Source organism: Malaclemys terrapin, chromosome 4 (assembly GCF_027887155.1).
Source record: "Malaclemys terrapin pileata isolate rMalTer1 chromosome 4, rMalTer1.hap1, whole genome shotgun sequence".
NCBI lineage: Eukaryota > Metazoa > Chordata > Testudines > Emydidae > Malaclemys > Malaclemys terrapin.
In genome coordinates this window covers 42725167-42752660 of record NC_071508.1, presented here as the reverse complement: position 1 = coordinate 42752660, position 27494 = coordinate 42725167, and the positions used below count along the sequence as shown (strand labels likewise).

General features: G+C 38.7%; 1 protein-coding gene across 5 annotated transcripts in view; it reads left to right on the top strand.

Annotated features, from left to right (window-relative positions):
* CHID1 (chitinase domain containing 1) overlaps nucleotides 1-27494 on the top strand; it is a 288134-nt gene that overhangs the window by 157499 nt on the left and 103141 nt on the right. The gene's annotated exons all lie outside the window — the stretch shown is intronic.

The window sequence follows — 27494 nt, the reverse complement described above, 5'->3', positions numbered from 1 at the left end:
GGGAGCCAAGACCCCTACTATTTTGGACTATTTCCTCTTTCTAAAAATGTCGGAACTATCTCTCAGCTCCTTACAGGTCCACTTGGCAGCTATTAGTGCCTTTCACCATCTGGTGGATAGCCATTTGTCTTCGCCCATCCTATTACAATGGGGTTTCTAAAGAGACTTTTGAGATCCTCTCCTTTGATACTGAAACCTAACCCAACATGGGATCTCAGCCTATGTCCTATTGGCATTAATGGAGGTTCCGTTCTAACCCTTAGCCTTGTATTCCGTTGTTTATCTATCTTTGAAGATTGCCTTTCTGGTTGCCATCGCCTCAGCCAAAAGAGATAGGGAGGTGGAAGCTCTTGTGGCTGATCCACCTTATATAGTCTTCCATAAGGACAAAGTTTTCCCGGAGTTTACTTTCAAATTCATTCCCAGGTAGCCTTGTAATTTCCTCTAAATCATGTTATCCATGTACTTGTCATGTTCTGAAGCTTCATGCTACCAAATAGGACAAAAAAACTACACTCTGGATGTATGTCGAGCCTTGGCCTTCTACCTGCAGAGGGCAAAACCCTTTAGAAAATCCCCAAAACGCTTTGTCTCCTTTGCTGGGGAATGAATGAGAGGTGTAGCCTTGCATGCATATATGTACATTGATTCATGCTGTAATGCAAGTAGTGAGTCAACAGTCCCAAGGCATATAAGGTAAGGATGGCTTAGCATAACTAAGGATTGGGTTTGACCTGATTAGATGACAGGCAAGTGACCTTAAGTCACAAGGTAAGGTATAACAGTATGCAAGTATTAAAAATTAGTCAACTAGTGTTAAGTAAGAAACCACAAACGCAGGTTACAGTTTAGGATATTTTTAGGCAATATGTATAACTGAAACGCACAAGATTTGATTGTAATATTCCTATAAGAACATAAGAATGGCCAAGCTGAGTCAGACCAAAGGTCCGTCTAGCCCAGTATCCCGTCTTCCAACAATGGCCAATGCCAGTTGCTTCAGAGGGAATGAACAGAATAGGTAATCATCAAGTGATCCATCCCCTGTCGCCCATTCCCAGCTTCTGTCAAACAGAGGCTAGGGACACCATTCATGCCCATCCTAGCTAATAGCCATTAATGAACTTATCCTCCATGAATTTATCTAGTTCTTTTTTGAACCCTGTTACAGTCTTGGCCTTCACAACATCCTCTGGCAAGGAGTCCCACAGGTTGACTGTGCGTTGTGTGAAGAAATATTTCCTTTTGTTTGTTTTAAACCTGCTGCCTATTAATTTCATTTGGTGACCTCTAGTTCTTGTGTCATGAAGAGTAAATAACACTTCCTTATTTACTTTCTCCACACCAGTCATAATTTTATGGCAACCAATTGACATAAATGCTAATGAGTTTGATTTAAATGGTTAATTAGCTTATAGGAAATGGGGGACTTCAACAAAACTGGGGTGTGGAAGTTCAGATAAGGAAAAAGGGGCTGAAACCCTCATGAAAATGTTAAAGTTACAAGGGGTGTCAGCGTAACTCATTATAAAAAATGTTACCTGGCCTGTGTGCTGTGGGAGACACCAGTGATGATGAAGATGATGATGAGGATAATGACTGACACTTTTGGTTTCCCTGCAAAGGATGGTGTAAATAATACATGTGCTGTTCATTGTGTATTATTTCTAACTCATTTGCTGTGCTATGTTTGTGGTTCTGTGTGCTGTGCTAATAGAATTATTGATGATTCAAAAATTATTCCAAAACTGTAAGTGGTTCTCATCTTCTCATTGAGATTCTCACACTAATGACAATTCTGATGCTGTAGCTGATCTGGCTGAATCCTGCCGGTCTATTCTATGTTAAACAATCAATTATAATCTATATCCAAACTATAGATTTGGTGACAGAGGGGAAGCAATCTGCTCACACAGACTTTCCAAATGGATTTTGGCTTGTGTCCGGCTTTGTTACAAGGTAACTGTGAATCCCTCCCCAGTAAGGTTTGAGGGCTTACTCAACGAGATCCAGGCTGCAGCAATAGCTTCACTTTGAGATGTCCCTCTTCTGGAGACCTGTAGAGCTCTATTCGCATCTTTGCCAAACATTATGCTCTGGTACAAGTTTATTCAGCACATGAACCCGTAGGCAGAGCATTCCTCCAGTCAGAGGTAGAGCAAGATTCCATACACACTTCTCCTCAATGAATACTGCTTGTGAGTCACCTCAAGTGCAATACACAAAGGGACCATTACTCAAATTAAAAAGAAAGGTTATTTACCTGTATAGTAACTGGAGTTTTTCAAGTTGTGTGGTTCCTATCTGTATTTCACTCCCCACCTCCTATCCCTCTGTGTCAGAACCTTATCCTAGTGCTGTTCACAGTAGAAAAAAGTAGAGAGGCAGTTGGTCAATGCTGCCACTTATGCCCTCATTTCAGAGCGCTAGCGCAGACCAGTGAAAATCTTCTGGTCTCAGGAGTATAAAGTATGTGCACACCTTGAGAGGAATACAGATAGGGACCACACAGATACTATACAGATAAGTAATCTTTCTTTTGGGTTTATTCACGTTATTTTTTGTCTTGTTTGATTTTCTTCTACTTATACCTTGAAAGTGTGAATCTCTGCTGTGGTCTAGTGTATAATGCTGCTTTTTTTCTAGAGACAGTTAGAAAAATTTTGTTTTCTTTTGTCCTCCAGGATTACTGCAGATTATGGCATAAGGCTCTTGGTGGGGTGCTGGGTTAAAGGGCCTGTAGTGTATCCTTTACCTGATCCTAAATTTGACTGGAATTTTTGTTTCCCACTCCAGCATTATCAAGGGTTGGATACTGCTTATAGAACAAAGCCACGTTAACTTCATACTTAGATAGACGTGGCCATTGAGTGTTAAAATGAACCTGTAGGGTAGCAAGGTGGGGGTTTTTTTGTTTTTTGTTTTGTTTTCCATACTGAAACTGTACAGCTTGGAATTGACATTAAGCGTCATGTCTTGAAATATCCCAGGGAGAACAGTAATATGAATTTTTTTCATGTCAGATGTTGGAGCTCCTTGTGTTTGGGTTTGGTACATTAGTGTGCGCTAATATATTTAATTGTTTTGGAACTTCATGTATCTGTGTAACTCCAGTATTGTGATTCTTTGTATAGAGATTTCATATCTAAGTACATATGCAACACTGTACTGTTTAAAAAAGTTTCTTTAGACTTGTATAGATTTCAGTCTTGCATGGAGGGTTAACTTTGTGCTTGACTGTACACATGAGAGGACCCAGACTTTTCCAAAAAAAAAAAACAACCAAAAAAAAAACCCATAAGAAAAAATGACTATATTAATGTGATGATCAAAAGGACGATAAAACTCATCTGGTTACTGTGGACTTGCATATGGAGACTATTGGACCTGAGTGTCTCGGTTAGCAGAATTGTTCTGCTGAAAATAAGAAATACATACTTTTATTTGTGTATTGCACATTTAGGATGGCATTTATCCTTATCAGTAAGCACATCCTGAATGGAAACTGGGGTGGGTAAACTGCTCTTCTAAAGATAACCTCAAAACTCTCCCTATTTCATGCTAAGTGAGACTTAGACTGTATCTTTCAATGGCTAACACTAATTCATTCTGCCTTCTGAGGAAAAGGACGCCTTACACAGCACTTCTTTCAGCTCTTCTGGGTGTGCTGCCTGATCAAAAGTGATTCACCCACATAAAAGGTCAAGCAGCGAATAAAGTAACTATTATAGGCAATATTAAAACTCTGCTTAAAAGCAATGCAGGCTATTTTATGAAGCCATGTAGATTTATCAGTGAACATAACTTAAATGATAACACTTACCATAATTGTCCTTTATTTCTCACAGCTGCTGACTAGACCCAAGCAAATGATCATCTGGTGGATAAAGATATTGGACTGTTAAGTATCTGCCTAATCGTCATTATAAACGAGAGAGAAATATTTAACTCCAATCTTTGATTTTATTTTTTGCTCCATCATATGCAGTGTTAGGATTAATGCTTGTTGGAAAGAAAATCGAGTGATTCCTGCTTCTCTGTTATAGTCTTGCTGCTTTTTTAATAATCTAACAGTGCCTTTTAAAAAAACCCACTTTGTACAGATATTCATCTGAGTGACAAAGACCACTAGCACACTAGTCAGAATGCTGGCTTTTTGGATGTTGGAATTACATTATAAAACTATCGGATTGTGGAACAAGTTCTGTTAGATTTTGATTATCCAGTCTGTCCCACTATCAGGAATCTTCTGTAGGGAATAGTCTTTCACTGAGTCCTTTGTCTGGGATAACATTGAATAACTCTAATTAGGTTTTTTAAAGACCCTATATAGAAGTTCAAATCTTTTGCTTTCAGCAAAAGGCATTAGTAATACAAAACTAAAGCTGAGACGAAACGAAAGCTAGGTTGACTTCTTGAATTGAGTTGAGAAAATCAGTTATGATTTGATCTTACTATGCTTAAACCTTACATCACTATTTTCTTTTACTGTGTATTGGGGGGGAGGACCCTTAAAGGTACAGGTGACTTTTCTTTCAAAAAGGATTATTTGACGGTCATGAAATACAATTTTCTAAAAGAACAGAAATTCCTGCTAAGTATTTTTCCATTTAGTGAAGACTTGTTGAAAATTATCTTAATTTAAATTGGATAAACCCCATCAAACTAAGGATGTTATGAGTACTAAGCTTGCACATATGAAAATTAGAGTATTCAATGTGAGAGAATCTTTATCTGCATACCAATATGTTCTAAAGACACATTGCCAAGTTATTGTGACTAGCCCCCAAATAAGCTGCTTATTAGCATCAAAAGCATGGTAACCACTCTTCAGACAATTAACTTGGTTCCTCCATTAAGATTTTGCAATTCAAATACTTCAATTCATTCAGAATGCTGTGTGAGGCCCCAGATTCTAAGCTTATACTTCTGTCACTGAGAAATGCAATTCAGCTGAATTTATTTTTGGGAGAAATTGTTGTGCATTAATGTTTAACAGGAATATCATTACATTTGGGAATAATTTACTAAGACATTTAGAAAGTATGAATTCATAGGCTGCAGCATGGTTAGCAAAATATTCTAAATCTTGAACTAGGAGGGAAAACTTCTGATTTTAACATGGATATTAGTCCTTTGGAAGAAACGAAACACAGGGAAGTGCTTGAACCATAATATCTTCTGTACCTAATACTTTTTTACTCCCATCTTGCCCTCTTTCCATATACCAGTAGTTCAGCTATTTCTAGAACTATTTTTCTACATTTTCATTCACCTTAAATTTCTCTCCTATGTGCTTCAATCTAATTTGCATCATTCATATCTTCCAAACCAGTTATCTAGATCGATATAAACTTAATTCAGACACCTTGATGGTATTGTGTGAAGATAAGCTCCATATTAACTGAAAACCTGGAGGCACCATAGTAAAATTCTTCTCATAACTTTAATGGCTAGACTTCACACTTAATCCTTATATTTAGATACTTGTATGACTATGGTACTCTAAATGACTTATGAAAGAATGACATTGCTTTCATTTCCTAGTGATGTTTGACTAATTCCTTATAGTTGTGAGGAATGATCATTTTTGTCTTGTAATTTATAGTTTATATATTATACACCCACAGTGTGTAGCTAATGCATATTTAGCTTGCAGAAACCTAACAATTGTCCGTGGCTGTGTACTATACCCTTGATTTTCTGACCCGAAGTGTTCAGATTTTAACTGCAAAATAAAGGGTGTTTACAAACTTTCCTATTCAAGCTGATAAACTTGTAATTGAAATCTAAGCTTTCAGATCTCAGCGATGTATTTTTAATCAGTTCTATTACTTCCACATATTAAGATTCTATACTTTAAGGCTTAAAAGGCTGTAACATGTGATTTCCTCTCTCCTCAGTTTTGTCAGCACAAGTTTAAAAAAAAAAAATCAAATTTTTAAAAGTTCTAGTGGCTTTCACTGATGTAACTTCTTACCAGTTAGTGACAATAATATCAAACTGCTTGCTTGACGAATGGTTATTGGAAATTGACTACTTCTACACACCAGATCTATCAACATTAATTATTTTTCACTTAAAAGCTGTTCTGTTTTTTCTTTGGTGCCCAAATGAGTGAAAAATCTTTTAAAAAAGACTTAAATTTATATTTGTTACTGTCTTCACTTATTTAGACTCATAAATCCAAATCAAAATTCTGCCCTTAATTGCACCCTTGCTACCTCCTTGAAGTCAGAATGTGAGCCATTGTATTCTTATCCTGCTCTGCCTTTTAGAATAAAGATGATGTCACGCTGCATATATAATATAATGAAGGATATGATTTAGTCATGGAAGTCACAGAGCCAAAGCTGTGCACTCCTTCCACAGCTGTGGCTGGAGCTGGGAGTGTGTTCCCCCGCCCCATGGCTTTGGCCGGGGTTGGAGCCAGGGCCGTGTACCCGCAGTTTGGATTAGGGCCGTGTGCCCCTGCGGCTTGGGCTGGGGCTTGAGCCATTCCTGTTCACTCCCCCTTCCCTAATGGCTGCAGTTGGTGCTGGAGTCAGAGCTCTGAGCCCCCACCCACTTCCTTTGTCTGTGGTTGGGGTCTGGGCTGTACACACACCCTCCCCCTCCCCCCCCCCCCCCGCTTCAGCCAGTGCTGGAGCTGTCCCCTCCTCGTGATGGTGGGATTGGGACATTTAGTCACCCCCCCCCCCCACTCCCCGAAGCTCCACCTGTCATTCCTTCCCCCCTCCCCAGCCCTCTCCCCCTCCGTTATTTTTAGTAAAAGTCACAGGCAGGTTATGGCTTCCGTGAATTTTTGTTTATTGCCCGTGACCTGTCTGTGACTTTTATTAAAAATAACTATGACAAAATCTTATCCTTAAATATAATATAATTATAATAGTATAAATCTTCATACTGGGGAAATATTGTCTTGATTCTTTGCACTGAGCTACATTATTTTAAGGTTATCTTGAGGAAGATATAGACTTGACTTGATTAGAGCTGGCTGGAACATTTTCAGTGAAATGAAATAATCTCTGTTTCATTGAGACCTGGTTTTGATAGTGGTGTTATCAGGAAGATTTATTTATTTTTTGGCTCCATGGGTATGCTCTCGCTCTCTTTCATGTCAAAAGCAACCAGAGAGCCCCTGGGCCCACCAAACCTTCCCAAATTTAAAAGCTCAGATTTCGAGCCAAACGTGGGCATTTCAACACAACTATGTTTTCATGAAACAGTTGAAAAGTTTCTGTTTTGTTCCACTGCAGAATGAAAACAAATTTTGAAACCTCGAAAGCTGATCTGAAACAGAATTGTTATCCTCCGACAATTGCTCTAGATTTAATGTTTTATTCTCACACACAATTATCCAGCATTTCTCAAACTCTTATACTAGGCACAGAGCCAGCCCCTCAAATGAGCCAATTTAAAAAGCACACTACTAATTCAATGCTGAGCAGAGTCTATATGCCATATCACTGATTTATACAGAGTCATTCATCTTCCTAGGACAGATAAATGACCATATGTGATTGATTTGTATAAATCAATGTTTAATACTCCTACTTAAGCAGTAATGCTCCATGGGGCCTCAAGTCCGCCAACTGGTCATTAACTGCAAGGTAATACCGGGACTGAAGGTCACTATTACTATTATAAACTTAATAAAATATTTGTTCTTTGTATCTCATTTTCTGTGTGGCGCTGCTCATAAGTTTGTTTTTTTGTTTCAAGAACTGTCTTATTGTAGCAGTCTGTCTCAGATAGCATCACCTGTGGAAAAAAACTTAGTTTTGAACTACATATTAGTTTGGCTTGTGCTTGCTCTTTCTGTGAACTTGTTAATCACCATGGCATCCTGAGTGCAGGTGATTAGATACTCTGGTAATGGACAATATACGGACCCCTAAGACAACTCTTGACTCTTTCTCTCTCTCTCTCTCTCTGGGATGTAATCTTGTTTGCGAGATGGATATGATCGTTGTAAAAGCCATAAATATTCCTTTCTCTCAAATACTGACCATTTTATTTGTCTTAAAGCATTAAAACATAAGAAAGGAACAACCAAGTAAGAGATCCCTCAGAGCACCATATACCATTGTAGGATTTCATTCAATGTTCAGCTGGGATAGAAGTAATCGATTTTTTTAGTTCAATCATGCATCCTAGAAGCACATCTGTTCATGATTTACTCTATAGTATTGTTGTGGCCGGTGCCACTGTGGTGCTATTAATATTCCAGCCTCTTCTTAGGATGAGAACAACTGTTCAGTCTTGGGAAGACATGCTGTGGTGGTTTGTTTTGCAAGGTTCTGTGTAAACAGTGGTCTTCAGAAAGAAAGTGGTGTGAGCACCAGGATACCTTGCTCTCTACCTTGGTATCTGGTTAGTCTCAGTTGAGGCACAGTTGCTCCCTGGGATCTGGGCATTGGTGTTTGGCTGAGATTCCCTGTTTGATCACTTCAGTTCCAGGGCTGTTTTGTATGTGTATATAAAACAAGGTACACTCAGAATATACCCATGCTCTGCATCAGTGACTTCTCTTGCACTGGAAAGCTCATGTGCAAGACCTTGCATATCTGTTGCTGCTTGTCAGGATGGCAGTGCTACTGTCCGAATGGGGCACTGGTATCCAAAGAAGGGTTAATACTTGGTAGGTCATCTGAATTATTATTCTGGCTGTCCCAGATTGTCCAGGATAGTTCTGCAGTTAGGTTGTCCAGTGGTGTGAATTAAAGATGCAACACACAATTCAGGTAAAACACTGGTTATTTCCTACTTTAGGTGACTGACGTGAACCAGGGTTATAAAATGTTTCCTTCCCTATTATATTGCAGGGATTAGCATCCACTGATTTCAGTGGCTAATGTTGGTGGAGTGCAGCTTATTGATTTCTTGCACTACTAGAAGTGTTTCTGCAGAGTGTCTGACATTCTGTTGACTGAAGTACATGGGAAAAGTGCAGATGGGTGTACCCTGCTCCAGGCACTCTGACAACAGGTCGGAAGAATGCTGTGCAGCAGTGGTCCTGTTGTGTGGAAGCTATGTAAATATGGGTTACCTATCCGGGATGCAGTCTGATGCCGGGAGGGAAGGGAAATTGAAGAGGGGAGAATGTAGTGAGGAACCAGATAAAAGAAATAGCATGTGGGATGTAGGAAAAGGGAAGGTGCTATACTGGATGGAGTGAGGAAAAGGAAGCTTGTGAAGGTGTTGAAGAAAAATCAGTTACAAAGATGGCGAGAAAGGAAGTGGGTTGGGAGTGAGTTTCATGAAGAAAGCAATAGGGCCTACCTTCTCTTCAACCAAACTTTCTCATGAATATTATTTTATTGTGGTAGTGCTTAGAAGCCCTGGTCATGGACTAGGACCATATTGTGCTAGGTGCTGTTATAAATTATAAAACAAAGGGACTCTCTGCCTCAACACATTTCAATACTTAGTATTTAAAAATTTCTAGCAATTTTACACTCTAGATTCCATCAGAGCCATATAGTCCTCTAACTTCTTGCCATGGTTTGTTCCACAACATCTCTGCCTCATACGACTGCAAGACTGATTCTAATCTCTGTTCTACATAAATAACTATGTTGAAATGACTGAATCTCTATGGGAAGAAAATAGGAGAGGGACTAGGGAAAGTGTGTTTTCTTCATGTACCAAATACAGGTTGATGGAGAGAGCTTTAGTGAGGCATAGTACCCAGCTGGATTGCATCAGCATCAGACCACTTTGTCAGGTGTCGCTGGCATCCACAATGTTCCTTTTTCAAGCAGTGAGGACAATTGATTCACAAGATAATTTGCTGCGTAGTAAGGAAAGAGTAGTATTCATCTCGCAGTGCTCTGTATTTTTGAGTCACTTTTTATTTTGCGATCTGTCACCTCGACAGATGCTAAGGTTAATTAATTTTAATTTGGCCTTTTCCTGCAGTTTTGACTGTTGACTGTCTCTTCTTTGTTACTACTGAGACCTTTTCTCCCTAATCACTTCACGTTTGCAATAAGAAATGGAACACCTGATGGAAATTTGTTCATAAATAAGGAAAGTAAACTGGAATGCAGCCAGATGTTATCAGAGAAGGCTCCCCAAATCCCGATCTTGTGTTTCACCATGGTATGAGAGATTAGTTTAATTAACCTCTCATTAGAAACATGTCAGTCCTACAGTCACATAGTAGGCTAGAGTCAGGCTATTAGAAATCCTAAAAGACCAGTTAATGTGGAAGCGTTAGCTTTTATTCTTCCAAAAGTTAATAGCAGCTTCCTCATTTGACCCAGTTCTCCTACACTGATAGGGTAACTTGATGATGTGTTTTTCTTCGTTTAGAGGTAAACATAATTGTATTAATCTAGATATGCTGAATAAAATAGTTTTTATTGTAAATGGGAATACAAGTACCTACAGTAAGAAAATAGAATGTTCTTCAGTACAGTATTCTGCAAAACACAATTGTGCGGATAGCACACTACTAATGTAGAAGATTATCTCCACACACTAGTGAAGGTATTTTAATAAATGGGGTTAGATTTTATAGAAGGATTTTTCAATATCTATACCAACTCACCGAAGCATAAGTAAATATTTAGAGAGATGTTTAACTGCAGGTATAGATCCAGATTGTGACTAGCCCTTTTGGCATGAGGAGTCAAGGCATAAAGGGTGGTGTCACTCCCATTCCATTGGCCTCCATCTGAGAAGCTCCCTCTCCCATCCATAGGTGTTCTGGCTGAGAAAGCAATTAGCCAGAATTCATCCAGGAGCTCCCCCTGTTGTTTAGGTTCTACTCAAGCTCTTCCTCTGGTGCAGCAAGTGGCTTAAATCCACAAACTGGCCAAAATTGTAGAAGGAGCATAATACCCTTGTACAGCTTTGTGTGTAGTGGTGTCTTTCCACTGAAGAAGAGTAATAACCAAGCAAGAGGAGAAATAACCCTATTATATGGTTGTCAGAAGAGGCATGAAATAACGGTTATGATCCATTGAGTATCAGGGCTAGAAGAGTAAAAAAAAATTAAAATAAAAATCCACAAAGGTTACAGGGCTGCTTACAGGAGCTGCAGTTAATCCATATGCTGCTCATAGTTACCATTACCAGCCTCCCTCCCTCTTATCAGGGTACTTTGTTACTATTGCAGGATAGATAGAAACAATAATATATATTGAACAAAGGTTGATTTATACCTAAATTATTTAAATAATCAAAAAGTGCTGGTAGGATCTTGTGAACTCCGTTTTTTATTTACTTTGTGGAAGTATAATGCAGGAAAGGAGGGTTGCTTGGTATTATGTTGAAACTCATAATCTTGGGATGTTACATGCTGTTCATATGAATCAGACTTTACTGGAAAGTCCAACGGGAGGGAAGAAGCATGGATTCTGCAAAATATGACAGGAAGCTACAACGGATTACAACATAGGGAAGATGATGCTTACTGTAGAGGGGAGCTCTCACTCCCCTGACTGTCAAAAACTGGGAATATTTGACAGGGTGGGGTAGAAAGATAGATACCTCCATAGTATTTCCCTTCAAATGTGGATCAGTTGACAGTGTAGAAAAGAAAATGGTTTTCAGTAAATAAATTTGTACCACTGTGTGGGGTAAAATTTAGGCATAAAGAACATTTAATAGAAAGAAGAACAGGAGTACTTGTGGCACCTGTTCTTCTTTTTGCGGATACAGACTAACACGGCTGTTACTCTGAAATTTAATAGAAATACAATCAGTATAATTGTTTCAATGCCAATGTATTGTGTATTCATATGCTAATCCATTATTTTGCTAGTGTTACAAAAATCTGATTACACAAAATATTCAGATCAGAATATCATACTGTATGCAATCCATATAGGTCATTAACAGAAAGATACCATTCCATAGCCAAGTTGTGGAATTGGGACCAGGGCCGGCTCCAGGCACCAGCAAAGAAAGCAGGTGCTTGGGGTGGGCAATGGAAAGGGGCGGCACGTCTTCGGCGGCGAGTCCCTCAGTCCCTCTCAGAGCGAAGGACCTGCCACCGAATTGCCGCCGAAGAATTAAGTGGCGCTGTAGAGCTGCCACCAATCGCGGCTTTATCTTTTTTTTTTTTTTCTTTTTTCTCCGCTTTGCCTCTATGGGTGGCAAAAAAGCTGGAGCCGGCCCTGATTGGGACTTGAGTGCACTTCATATCCCAGCCTAGACAGAATGCTGCTAACAAATTAAGCTAGTGATTGCTGGCATTGTCCAAAAGGAATCCAACTGGTATAAGTTTATTTTGGGAGATGAGGTAGTTTGCTGCCACACACTAGTCTGGTGTCGGATGTTAAAGCTCACTTAAAGTGTTCTAAGAATAAGCACAATAATACTGGAAGATGAGGCAACTTAAAAGGATGGTGTTAGGTTATATTTGGTCCAAGAGATAGGTTTTTCAAAAATCATCTTTGAAACCTAAAATAATAAGTAATGGCTTCCATGATTTTTTTAAATAAAATTCTAGTGGAAACAATCTTAACAAAGCACCATTTTGTAGTGTTTTCAACACACTTTTAGTATGGTGCATGAGAACATTAAAGTGAAATGAACCGTAAACCAAAATGAAATATGGATGTTTTCGCTGTCCAATCTGAGATATGGAAAGCTGTATTAAGAGAACTAGAATTCAAAACTTGTTTTATTGAACTAATGTGTTTGTAAAATAGAAAAGGAATTTTCTACTTTCACATTCTGGTTTAAAAACCCATATTTATCATTTCTGTTTTGCAACTTATGATTTAAAAAATTAGCATTTTTATTTTGAAAGAGTAGTTCACGAGATTTCCTGAGTGAAAATTCATCTTTAGAAAACAAATACTCCTTAAAATAATAGAGATTATTCATTACCCCATGCATGTTTCATGGCCTTCATTTAAAAGTTAAATGTAACTGTTCAGTTTTGAGGACAATGTTCAGATCCCTGGGATTTGTGACCCTGAGTGTATCTGTGAAATGAGATTCCTTGAAGCTATTGCTGTACAGCTGTGTTGTTGACGCATTTAATTAGTCTTCAGATGTGTGTATGCTTGTAAACACAATGTATGTGATTTGACTTGGAATATATAATTTATTAAGTAAAACAAGTGAGGGGAGGAACACTTGAATAAAGGTACTAAGGTGATTTTTGTTTCTAGCAAGCTTCTAACCACTACTCTTGAGATGCAGTTGCTGCTACTCTGAGTTTTTCGCATGTGAAGAAGTGTTTCTAACATTTCTAGTAAACACGAAGAAATTTTTTTTTAAAGTTTTGTCTTTTTAACTCAGTGAAGAAATGTGGGATGCTTTAAATTTTCTAGTTGTTGCTCTCCAGGGCAGAGTAAGGTGATTTTAAAATGCAGATTTAAAGATACTTTGCCTTTCCCATCTTTTTATAAATTATCTTATTCCCCAGCAAAAATCAAACAATATCCCTAAAAGTTAATGTATCGTAGGGGTGCATTAGTATCTGGAAGGAGCCAGGTTCTGTTCCTAGGTTAGCTGCACTACCATGGCTACAGCTCTGTTTTTGCCTTGTTTTACTAGGTTTTGAACTGTTATGAAAACTTTCTCCTACATCATTCATTCATACTTTCCAGATAACCATTTTTTTGTAATTTAGTCTCTTCATTTGTTGCAGTCCATGCTGAGTCTAGCCAATAATGTAAAAACCAAAACTATTAGATCAATATGTGTGTTTTTGTAGAAAGAAACAGTCCTTTCAAAATGGTTCATTACCATAGGAAAACTAGGCTTCTCAGGCTATTAACTTTCTTATGGATTAGTGCTTCAATGTATGAAATTAAATTGCAGTTTGATTACTGTAGCTGTAAAGAAAAATGTTCAGTCTGAAAGAGGCGAAAGACATTTATCACACTCTTTCCAATGTGGCTCACATTCAGAGCTCTGTTTGTTTGTTTTTTTTCTTTCTAGTGATCACTTTCATCTTTTTACCTAAGCCATAGTTTGCACACACACAGGAAGAAGGCTTAACCTAAAGTTCAAGTAGGTGATTTTTCCAAATGATTTGATATTATATTCCCTTTTCATTAAAGCATTCAAAAACTACTTTTAAATTATTTCAACAAAAGTTGTCACTGGAGTTGCTCTGTGTGAACAAACAGTACCATGTACATAATATTATGTTTATGGAGAAATAGTACCCATCATACGTTTGACAACTTGAACATAGACCTGGATCATGGACTGACCGTTGCTGCTTGTGCTATGAGATTGGGGGGAGAACTTTGTGCACTTCTGTCACTCCCTCTTCTTCAGAACTGAGCACTTTTTCTAGGGGTGCTTCATACATTAAAAATGTACGTATTATTATGCTTTAAAGTGACTTCTACACCTTGTTAGTCAAGGGGATGTGGGACAGAAGGGGAGGGCTCATTTTTAAACACTCAGTTTTTCGGGAGGCCCAGGTTCCTGACAGAATCCATAGGCTTTCACAGGGCAATCCGTCTTTCCTAACTCTAGAGGGGGTAATAGTTCTCTGACACATCCTCTAGTGTTGCATAACTTCTTTTTAAAGGTGCATAAAGTTTGCATTAGTTCCCTTTTCCAAAATGTTTTTTCCATCACAACTATTATTCTGTGTAGAGTTGTTTATTAGTGTACAGCTTTTCTCAGTAGTCTTTTTTCTGTTTATTAAAATAAAACAGTTGAATACTTTTTTTGGATGGAAAAACATAAAAAATGATGGACATTAAGAAATATTTTCAATAGAAACAGTATTGGTCCACTGTCTCCAAGTAAATAGAAATATAATACAGAGGGACAAACCAAGTAAGTTGTGCCTTTCTACCTCCTGAATTTCTTTTGAAAGAGGTAAATGAGTAAGGAATTGATAGGAATAAATGATCAATTCACAGAACAGAAAGAGGTTAATAGCATGGCACCTTAAATATATTGTTCAGTACTGGACTTGGACCACTGGTTTGTTCCAGTATGGCAATACCTATTTTTGTCTTCAGGAACCTGAGGTAAGTGGCAGTTGCAGAATCATGCCCACAAGGAAGTAGTTTCTCACTAGTATATAATTCCCACTACAGACACTTTAGGTTTCAGTGTAAATTTAGGCATAATTTTGAGGACGCAGATGTTAGTATTGCAGGGATTCTGCTATACGATCCTATAAACCATTAGGGAAGATTGCTCGACAGAATACTTAAAGCTTGGATTGAATGTTTTGTGACTCTTCAGACTGGGTAAATTATGTGATGTACACGAAAATAGACTTGCATCTGTCCCAAATTAGTACTATGTCAATTGTCTGTTGCTATTTAGCCACAGATATGTCTTCTACTACTTAAAACCCAGAAAAGCCTTTGCCCACTGGATTTTTGGTTTAGTGTTATTTGTCTTCTTGATTTAAAAAAAAAAAAAAAGCCAAAATCTTTTACTAGGGCTTTAAACTGAGAAGCAGGCTTTCGATGAAGTATCTGCAAAGGAGGCTGGGTCCTTCTTTGTAAAGTTGGTTCTTAATTAAGTGTACTCTCTTAATATGTGAAATTCTTGGACTACATTCATAGACAGTTACTATCTGTCACATGTGCCTTATATACCCAAATTGAAAGAGTAGACCTGACCAGGGAACTGTGATACAGACTATTTTTAACGATCTTATCTACTGAACACCATTGGTATCTTTAACAATATAACACATTGTCAAAAACTAATCATGTTACAGAAAAATCCTATATTCCCAAACAATATTAATTGTCTCCTATTTTTGTGTAGCTTGGTATCTTTGTTCAGTATCTGCAAACTTGCTAGTATTTTCAGGTTATAGATTCATAGATTCTAGGACTAGAAGGGACCTCGAGAGGTCATCGAGTCCAGTCCCCTGCCCGCATGGCAGGACCAAATACTATCTAGACCATCCCTGATAGACATTTATCTAACCTTCTCTTAAATATCTCCAGAGATGGAGATTCCACAACCTCCCTAGGCAATTTATTCCAGTGTTTAACCACCCTGACAGTTAGGAACTTTTTCCTAATGTCCAACCTAGACCTCCCTTGCTGCAGTTTAAACCCATTGCTTCTTGTTCTATCCAATTCAATTCTTTCAGCCTTCCTTCATAGGTCATATTCTCAAGACCTTTAATCATTCTTGTTGCTCTTCTCTGGACCCTTTCCAATTTCTCCACATCTTTTTTAAAATGCGGTGCCCAGAACTGGACACAATACTCCAGCTGAGGCCTAACCAGAGCAGAGTAGAGCGGAAGAATGACTTCTCGTGTCTTGCTCACAACACACCTGTTAATACATCCCAGAATCATGTTTGCTTTTTTTGCAACAGCATCACACTGTTGACTCATATTTAGCTTGTGGTCCACTATAACCCCTAGATCCCTTTCTGCCATACTCCTTCCTAGACAGTCTCTTCCCATTCTGTGTGTGTGAAACTGATTTTTTCTTCCTAAGTGGAGCACTTCGCATTTGTCTTTGTTAAACTTCATCCTGTTTAACTCAGACCATTTCTCCAACTTGTCCAGATCATTTTGAATTATGACCCTGTCCTCCAAAGCAGTTGCAATCCCTCCCAGTTTGGTATCATCCGCAAACTTAATAAGCGTACTTTCTATGCCAATATCTAAGTTGTTGATGAAGATATTGAACAGAGCCGGTCCCAAAACAGACCCCTGAGGTACCCCACTCGTTATGCCTTTCCAGCAGGATTGGGAACCATTAATAACAACTCTCTGAGTACGGTTATCCAGCCAGTTATGCACCCACCTTATAGTAGCCCCATCTAAATTGTATTTGTATAGTAGCCCCATCTAAATTGCCTAGTTTATTGATAAGAATATCATGCGAGACCGTATCAAATGCCTTACTAAAGTCTAGGTATACCACATCCACAGCTTCACCCTTATCCACAAGGCTCGTTATCCTATCAAAGAAAGCTATCAGATTGGTTTGACATGATTTGTTCTTCACAAATCCATGCTGGCTGTTCCCTATCACCTTACCACCTTCCAAGTGTTTGCAGATGATTTCCTTAATTACTTGCTCCATTATCTTCCCTGGCACAGAAGTTAAACTAACTGGTCTGTAGTTTCCTGGGTTGTTTTTATTTCCCTTTTTATAGATGGGCACTATATTTGCCCTTTTCCAGTCTTCTGGAATCTCTCCCGTCTCCCATGATTTTCCAAAGATAATAGCTAGAGGCTCAGATACCTCCTCTATTAGCTCCTTGAGTATTCTAGGATGCATTTCATCAGGCCCTGGTGACTTGCAGGCATCTAACTTTTCTTTTCTTTTTTTTTTTTCTTACTTAATTGGCCTCTCAGAGTTGGTAAGACAACTCCCACCTGTTCATGCTCTCTGTATGTGTGTATATATATCTCCTCAATATATGTTCCATTCTATATGCATACGAAGAAGTGGGCTGTAGTCCACGAAAGCTTATGCTCTAATAAATTTGTTAGTCTCTAAGGTGCCACAAGTACTCCTGTTCTTTTTGCGGATACAGACTAACACGGCTGCTACTCTGAAACCTAACTTTTCTAAGTGATTTTTAACTTGTTCTTTTTTTATTTTATCTGCTAAACCTACCCCCTTCCCATTAGCATTCACTATGTTAGGCATTCCTTCAGACTTCTCGGTGAAGACCGAAACAAAGAAGTCATTAAGCATCTCTGCCATTTCCAAGTTTCCTGTTACTGTTTCTCCCTCTTCACTAAGCAGTGGGCCTACCCTGTCTTTGGTCCTCCTTGCTTCTAATGGATTGATAAAAAGTCTTCTTGTTTCCCTTTATTCCTGTAGCTAGTTTGAGCTCATTTTGTGCCTTTGCCTTTCTAATCTTGCCCCTGCATTCCTGTGTTGTTTGCCTATATTCATCCTTTGTAATCTGTCCTGGTTTCCATTTTTTATATGACTCCTTTTTATTTTTTAGATCATGCAAGATCTCGTGGTTAAGCCAAGGTGGTCTTTTGCCACATTTTCTATCTTTCCTAACCAGCGGAATAGCTTGCTTTTGGGCCCTTAAGCCCAAATAATAGGCTGCCCCCCAGACCTTGAAAATGGAGATCCTGTCTGTGTAACATTGAAGATCCTTTGGTTCTTTAGGAGCAGGGGTTTGGCCCAGGGTCACTGATGAAAAATGTCTTTCCTACACTGTGCTTTATTATTCTGTGGGCTGACCTCTTCTACTGCCTTCCATCCCAAACTTCATTTCAGTGGTACTGTAATGTAGTTTGTAAAGTTCTCTGGGATCTCTGAAGTTGAATGGCATTTTTATTTATAGAGATTGCATGACTCTCAAAAGTCTCAAGTTCTAACCATATACATGCACAAACACCTCTTGGATACTCTATTCCTGTGTTTGACACTGGGGAAGAGAACTCCACCATTGTTTAAGGGCTGCTATAGTTTTTAATAAAAATGTGATTTCATTTTCCCTCTTCATATGAAGTAAATCAATCTTCTACAGATTCTGGTACAAAAGCTTTTAAATAACAAAGATATATTTGAAGTTTGGCAAAATGTTCCGTAAAAGGGCAGTAGATCCCAAAAATGAACCTGGAAGGCTGTATCATCTGTCTTGGCTCTTTACACAACGGAAGTTTTGCCTACATCCAGTAGACTATACCTTGCTGTACCATCTTCAGAGTTGATGATTTCATTACACATCGTTATTTTATGTCCAGGGGCCCACTGAAAGTGAAGCAAGGTTGGCTGAAGCCTCTCTGTTCAGCAATATCTCATCTTTTGTTTTCATTTGTCTGGCTTCCAGACAACTTGAATTGCCCTGTATATCACCGTTGGCAACACATGCTTGCTAATTTTCATCATGACCTCTGGATAACTCAAGGCCAAATCTTTTCCTTCATCTTCCAGATGCTTTGTGCTGCTCAGATACCTTGATGCAGCCAGAAAGCTGTCCCGAATGGTGGAATCACTGAATAATGTAAAGCTGACATAGCTATGTCTACACCACCTGCTTCTGGTCCTGCGTGGGTTGGGGCAAGAGTGGAGAGTGACAAGAGTGCATTGTACTCTGCTGATCCCCACCTGACAGAAGGGTTACTAGGAGACTAATTGCTGATGCAAGTTAGAGCTGTCTTGAGTGCTGCTTTAAGTTATGTTTCAAAGTGAATAGGCCTCAGGATTAGGGTAATGGAAAGGTGGTTTAGACTTGAGTGCTTAGACAGACCAAGGATCTGGCCCATTGAGTGAAAATTGAAGCTCCTTTCTTAAGCCATCCCCATTATCTGTAAGCATAGATGAGACAGTAGCTTTCTGACCACAGTGAATTGAACTACTAAGGAATAAAGGAGACAGATATAATCCCTTTTGATAGCTTCCATTGACTATATTTTTGTATTTATGACAGTGCCTAGAGAACCTAATTGAGATCAGGACTTGTGCTAGGCATTATGTACAAATGCATAGTAAAAGACCGTCTCTGCTCTGAAGAGACTTGATCTAATTAGAAAAGACAAAGGGCAAGAGATGGTATGAATTATGGTTTGTGTGTGTGTGAATCCAGCGGAATCTGGATTGAAACTACTAAACTCAAGTGACTTAATGGGAGATGACCAAACAGCCTTTATTATAACATCTACTGGTCACTACTGATTTGGTTTGGATTTTAATTAATAGGGTATATCTCCCTAGCTATCAAATCACCCTTTATTATTTTGTTTTATTTTAATTGCCTCACAACAGCCAGGCATCCTGTCTGACATAGCCAATTTAGTTATTCCATGTCTTGCTCATTTTTACAGTTTTAGTAGTAAGGTAGATATTTGCCCTTCTGATGTTGAAATGATTGTAAATACCACAATCTAGCAAGCTCAAAGATATGAGAACAAAAGCAGATAGTGGATATTGTCGGAGAATAAGAAACGAGAAAAAAATCTTACCTTGTGGTTGATTTTGAATAGTCCATGAAGAAGAGCTCCAGGTGTTTTCCTTAAGCAATAGTCTGAAGTCCTTCAAGTTACTAGTTGCTCTTCTGTACTCTCATTAACCAAAAGTTTGTTATCCAGAGATCTGAGCTTCTTATAGGTTTGACTTCTATGCATAACCATTGCAATACTGATGAGTATATTGAAGGCCAGAGCCATTGGTTCTATCACAATAATTTCTGTACTAGTCTATCAGTGGTTAATGTAGATGTAGTATTTTTGTTTGATGGCTGCTGGTCCATTTGTGTGAATGATAACTGTACTATTGATCTGCTGTATTCTTATTAGCTTAAAAAACAGCCCTGTTATATACTTAGCTAACTGGAGAGCTGCTTAGACAGAAGTAAGTTATTCACAGAAATACACTAGATGTTTACAAATGTTTCCTTTAGTAGTTAACTGAAGATTTGTGTGTGGTTAACTTAGAACCTGAAAAAAAAACCTAACACTTTAATTGATCAATATTCAATTCAGTTGATTTATATTCAATGTAGTGGTCATTGCCATCTACTAAATATTGAATAACAATGGTGTTATTGTTGATGAAACTCTTTTCTTTTATTGACTAATGTGGATTGTGAATTACATGGGAATTACTTTTAAGTGTTGGAGTCTCCCATTGTAGTCCACGTGTGAGAGTCAGTTTGTTTCAGTGTGTCATCTTTTGCGAATGTAATCGGATGAGGGATCCGCAGATGCGTCTGCATGTTGGGCAGACTCGGCCGCATGTTTTTGCCACCACATGCTTTCTTCGCTCACGTGTCTCTTTGGCATTTTCTGTTCTGCTGTTCTCGATGGTGCTAACCACAGACCAACAGGTCTTGCTGCCTGCCTGATCTGTTGGCGGCAGCAGCAGCTTTTCATGTGTTCGGGTCCACTTGTCCAGCTTTTAGGTGAGCTCTGAGTGTCCTCAGTTTGTTTTTATTGGCTTCCCAGTGTACATACTCCCATTTTTAACAGTCCATAAAATGTGGGTTTGGGGAGTTACGTATCATGCATACATATGAGGTGACCAGCCCAATGAAGTTGCACCTGTATGATTAGGGATTCAATGCTAGTCATGCAGCACCAGACCAGGACTTTGATGTTTGGTATCCTGTCCATTCACTTGATGTTACAGATGAGATGCAGAAAGAGCATGTGAAAATGCTCTGACTGCTTCAAGTGCCTGGTATAGTGTTCATGTTTCACAGATGTATAGAAGAGTGCTCAATATGATTGCACAGTAGATATTAATCTTAGTGCGAACGTAATGCCTACCACATTCCACAGGTAGCAACAAAGTCAACCGTAGGCAGAACTGGTTTTAGAAATGTGCTGTTTGATTTCATTGTCAACTACGGTATAATTATATGAAGTGCTACCAAGATAACAAAATGTTTCTACTGTATTAAGCAGTGTGTCATCAACTGTGATTTTTGGGGGAAAATAAATTTTTCCTGGAGCAGGCTGGTAAAGCACTTTGGTTTTCTTGGGGTTGAATCCAAATCACTTCGTCGATCTAGAAAAGCAGTCAATTAGAAGTTGGTGTCTTCAATGGTATGTGCTACGAGTATGCAGTCATCAGCCAAGCAAGTCAGTCACTTCAGTGTGAGCACAAAGTCTCTGGAGATGGAACATTCTGCCTTCTGTGTGGAATTGCATGTAAATATCCTTGTCTCAGTCTCTGAAAGAATCTAGCAGCATACTCGCTAGCATATGTGCTATCACCAAAGAAAATGGTAAATGGTATAGGTGCAAGAACATATCCCTGCTTAATGCCACTTATGACAATGAAAGGCTCTGATGAAATACTATTTTCCAGCACTCTAGCCAGCATGCCACCATGGAATGATCGCATGATGGTGTGCTGGCACCTAACTTTGGGCAAGATCTGTCAGACACCCTTGCAATTAACAATGTTGAAAGCCTGTGTTAGTTCTACAGACACCATATTAAGGTCACCGTTTTGTTCCTGGCACTATTTAGCGAGCAACAAAAATATCCACTGTTCTGAAAACCATGTAGACACTCTGAGATGATGTTATTGGTGATGGTGGAGCGTCTATTGAGAGAGGTGTCAAAGTCTTCCCAGCAGTGGAAAGAAGCAAGATACCGGAATCATCACAGATGCTCCATCATCTTTGCATTTGTATATATGGACAACTGAGGCATCCTTGAAGTCTTGAGCCATGGTCTCCTGCTCCCAGATGACATTGAAGAGTCGCATGATTATTTGAGATGTGTGCTTAACCACTATGCCTATAGACTTCTGGCGGTATTTCATCTAAGCCACGTACCTTTCCTTGTGACAGTTGTTTGATAATGACTTCCATTTCGCTAATACTTGGCAGTCTAACGAATTCGCTGTGTAAAGAGAACTGAGGTACACCATTGATAGCAGCTTCTGAAATTGTAGATGGATGATTGAGTAGACAGTTAAAGTGTTCAGCCCAGTGATCAATGATGGCTTTCTTGTCTTTGAATTCTGACCACTCAGCTTTGATCTCTGGTCTGCGCCTGGACTCTGGCTATGGTTCTGACCCTGGTTTGACTGCAGACTCTGATCTCAGTTTTGACCTCGGCCTGTCCCTGGTTCTCGATTCCAGGACCATCCTTGGTGTAGGTCCAACCCTATTCTCAGCTGTAACCTATGCTCCAACTGCTAGGCCTGATTATCTGAAAAAGAGCCTGATACCATGAGTTTAGTCAGTACATTCTCTGTGCCTCTTAGATATTCTAGAGAAGCTTCCCCCATCTCTAATGGCGCCCTTCCTTACCTCCATAAAAAAGAATGTGTGTACCATGGTGTATGGTGGTGTGGCCTGTAATGCATGTAGTGTGCGAAGGCCACCTGATCATGAGCCCTCATTCTAGTTTCATGTCCATGGTGTTGTCTGATTTCCTCTTCCGAGTGTTATTTCCAAAATCCAACTTCCACTCAGGGGAAACATGTCTATACACTCTAGATGTTGAAAAGACACTTATTACCTAGAGAGAACCAAACACTATTTATAGCCTTCGGGGAAAAATGCCAGGGAAACCTGATTTCCAAACTGAGGCTACCCCATTGGATAAAGAGGTGCATAGAGCATATCTTAGCTAGAGCCACAATCCGTTATGGAATAAAGACACATACTCCACTGAGCCGCTGCAGCTTCTATGGCATATCTGAGATACATTCCTACCCTGGAGATATGCAGAGTAACAGCATGGAGTGCAGTGCATACTTCCACTCTTCGGATTTGACATCCTGCTCTGATGCCCAATTTGGGAGAGTGGTGGTACAGTCACATTCAGTTAAATAATTCCTCAACCACCAACCGCTCAGGAGCAAGGCTCATTGTCACCCTCAAATGGGAATACACCGAGTTTACTCTGGTGAAAGAGGTCAAAGAAGAGGTTACTCGCCAGTAACTGTTCTTTGGGGGTCGCCTCTGTGCATTCACAGTGTCTTGCCACCTTAGAGTTGTATATGAAATCTTTACCCTAGTTTTGGAGAAGGACGTGAGGCTGTTAAAGGGGTACACTCCCTTATGTAGAGTAGAGCAATGTAATCCTTGTGCAAGAACATCTGTGCAACCTCCAACAGATGCAGCTTTGCAAGACAAGCTTGTAGTTCGATGTCTTGTTTGCCAAATCCCACAAGTAACGAATACACAAAGGTGACTATCAAATGAAAGCATCCCCTTCTGCTCATTGTATTTTGAAAATATAGACATTGAATGTTTATATTTGTATACACTGAATTTGTATATTTGTAGTAGACTAGATGAGGCAATAGATGATCTGGTAGTAAGCATGGCATTGTGGACACAGGACAGAAGATGCATGCCTAGGACTTAAAGTTGGTTCTTTGGCAACCATCCTCTCTGAGGAGCCATGCTGAGTACCGTGTGCTAGATGACCACAATGGAATGATAGTTACAGTAGTTGCACACAGTGATGTGTGGATGCCCTGCACTGACGTACCGGAAAGAGGCTGTTAATATGAGGGCACAACACCATTGTGACTTGCACTCATTCATGTGCGATTCTTTAGCTTGTATGGGTCTACACTACTTCAGTTTGAACTGTTTCAGTGCTAGAGTGGAGTACAAGTGCATTTGGTACAGCTACACCAGTTTATTAGCCCTTCCAGTACAATTTCAGAATACTCCATTCTACCTCCAGTGACAGTTCAGAACATTCTGTGACACCTTCTCAACTCAATACTCAAACTGCTCTAGTTCCAGCCAGCCATAGAAGCAAGCAGACACAATGCAAATTATTAAAAGGAAAACTATAATTAGATTTTAGCCTCAGTTTGGAAATCAGGTTTCCCTGGTATTTCCCCCCGAAGTCTATAAATAGCATTTGGTTATCTCTAGGTAATGTGTCCTTTTAACATCTAGAGTGTATAGATATGTTTTCCCTGAGTGTGAATTGGATTTTTTAAATAACTCTAGGAAGAGGAAGTCAGTCACCTTAGGCATGAAACCTTTTTATAAATACTAACTTATCTGCTATACAAACCTGTTTTTACAATACACCCTTTTGTAAACCTTTTTTAACCAGTGATTCTTCACATCTTGAGAAACACAAACAATACAGAAAAGAAGCATCTGTGCCTGGTAGTGTGAGAATTACAAACACAACAGTTGTAGGGAGTGCTGTGTGTGCAAACACGATAAACCAGTTTCTTAACCAAGAAGGCTCCTGTGGACACTCAGCAGTTTTTGGACTGAACCCTTTTGGGACTGCCTAATGTAGTGTGCATAACTCTGAAATGGGGTAGTTCTTTAGCACAGACAAGCTAGTGAATTAGAGGTTTTTTGGAGTTCTTTCCTAAGACTTTTCACAAAATGACTGCTCTCTTCTGAAAATAATAGTCTTGAATTGTCTTAACACTGAAATATAAGTTCACATTTGTGCATGTTTTCTGTACAAGAAGGATTGTGTGAGAGAAGGAAGTCATTTTTCTGTTTCAAAATTTCTAAATTAGCAATGTGGGAATAGAACTTAAAAAGTTGATAAAAATATTGCAATATCAAATGGTTATTTCAAGTGTCACTAAGACACTTACAAAAACTAAATCAAATATTAGAGTTATGTATAATTTTGCCAAATAGGGTCATTCTTTTAAAACTGTTGTATTGGATTTCAGTGCACTTATTTAAGATCCATTTAAACTACTTTCCAGCCCTGTGCAACTTCAGTATAGTAAGGGAAATCACCCACACTCATTAGAAAGCTTGTATTGAAAATATTCTTGCCTGTTGGTACTCTGGATTATGAAAATGTAGGGCCCTCTTCTGCAGAAATGTTTTATGGATATTTCTTTCACATTTTAGAGCTCAAAGACAAACTTTTGACTTTTTCAACAAAAAAAAAAGCCACTTTTTTTTGTGGCACGTTTTGCATGGAGAACCAAAAAGGAATTATTTCATAGATTCCAGGGCTTGAAGGTACCATTGTGATCAAGTAGTTTGACCTCCTTTATAATATAAGCCAGAGAACTTCCCAAAATAATTCCTAGAATATATCTTTTAGAAAAACGTCCATTCTTGATTTAAAAGTTGTCACTGATGGAGAATCCACCACAGCCCTTGGTAAATTGGTCCAATGATTAGTTACCCTCATCTATTAAAATGTATGCCTTACTTCCAGTCTGAATTTGTCTAGCTTCAACTTCCAGCCTTTGGATCAAGTTATACCTTCCACTGCTTGACTGAAGAGCCCATTATCTAATATTTGTTTCACATGTAGGTACTTATAGATGGTAATCAAATCACCTCTTAACCATCTCTTTGTTAAGCCTTGAGTCTCACTATAAGGCATGTTTTCTAATCCTTTAATCATTCTTGTGGCACTTTTCTGAATCCTCTCCAATTTATCAACATCCTTCTTTAATTATGAACACCAGGATTGAACACAGTATTCCAGGAGCAGTCGCACCAGTGCCAAATAGAGTAGTAAAATAACCTCTTTACTCCTACTTGAGATTGCTCTGTTAATGCATCCAAGAATCACATTAGCCCTTTTGGCCTCAGAATCACACTGGGAGATCATGTTCAGCTGATTATGCATCACGGCCCCCAACTCTTTTTCAGGTTTCAGAGTAGCAGCCGTGTTAGTCCGTATCTGCAAAAAGAACAGGAGTACTTGTGGCACCTTAGAGACTAACCAATTTATTTGAGTATAAGCTTTCATGGGCTACAGCCCAGAGTCATTGCTTCCCAGGATAGTCCATTATCCTGTAACTATGGCCTATGTTCTTTGTTTCTAGATGTATACACTTATATTTAATCGTATTAAAAAGTATATTGTCCGCTTGCACCCAGTTTCCCAAGTGATCCAGATAGCTCTGTATCAGTGACCTGTCACCTTTAAGTATCACTCCCCCAATTTTTGTGTCCTATGCAAACTTTGTCAGTGATGATTTTGTTTTCTTCCAGGTCACTGATGATGATGTTAAATAGCATAGGACCAAGAGCCGATCCCTGCGGAACTCCATTCAAAACACCTATTGGATGTTGAGTCCCCTTTCTCAGTTCTATTTTGAGACCCATCAGTTAACCAGTTATTAATCCATTTAATATATGCCATGTTTGTTTTATATGGTTCTGGTTTTTAAATCCAAATGTCATGTGGTACCGGTGCCTTATGGAAGTCTAAGTATATTACATCAACATATTATCTTTTTCAACCAAACTTGTAATCTCATAAAAAAATATTAATTTAGTTTGACAGGATTTATTTTCCACAAACCCATGTTGCTTGGCATTAATTATATTACCCTCCTTAATTCTTTTGTAATCAAATCCTGTATTATTTACTCCATTATCTTGCCCAGGACCAATGCTTATAATTACCCAGGTCATCCTGTTTATCTTTTTTAAAAATTAGCACAGCATCAGTTTTCTTCCTCTGTTATGGAATTTCCCCAGAGTTCCAAGACTTATCTAAAGTCAACATTTTATTTCTAAATATCTAAAATCAAATCCAATGAGCTCCTCAGTCAGCTGTTTTAAAACTCTTGAATGTAAGTGATCTGGACCTGCTTATTTTAAAATGTTTAATTTTAGTAACTGCTGTTATACATCTTCCCAAGATATTAGTAGAGTGGAAAGAGTGTTATCCTCATCATTATAGATGACTATATCATCTGTTTTTCCCAAATACAGAATATAAATATTTATTGAACACTCTTCTGCGTTATTGAGAATCCTATCATTTCAATCTAGTAACAGACCTGTATCATTGCTAGGATTCTTTTTCTTCCTAATATATTTTAATAACTCTTTCTTATTGTCCTTAACTCTGCCAGTGATAGAGTTCATCTTGTGTCCCTTGGCTTCCCTTATCAGTTTTCTACAATTCCTAGGTACTAATTTATATTAATTACTGTCAACTTCCCCCTTCATCTCTTTGTTACGTATTTTTTGTTTATTCTTATAACTGCCTTCACTTTTCTAAATCAGGTACAGTAGTTTTTGTTATCAGTTTGGGTTTCATTCTCAATTGTGGGATGTGGCTTTTTGGGCATCTGGTAAAGTGTTCTTAAACAATTCTCAATTATCATTCAATTTTTTTCTGATTAATTTCTTCCTCCCAGGTGATTTGGCTCATT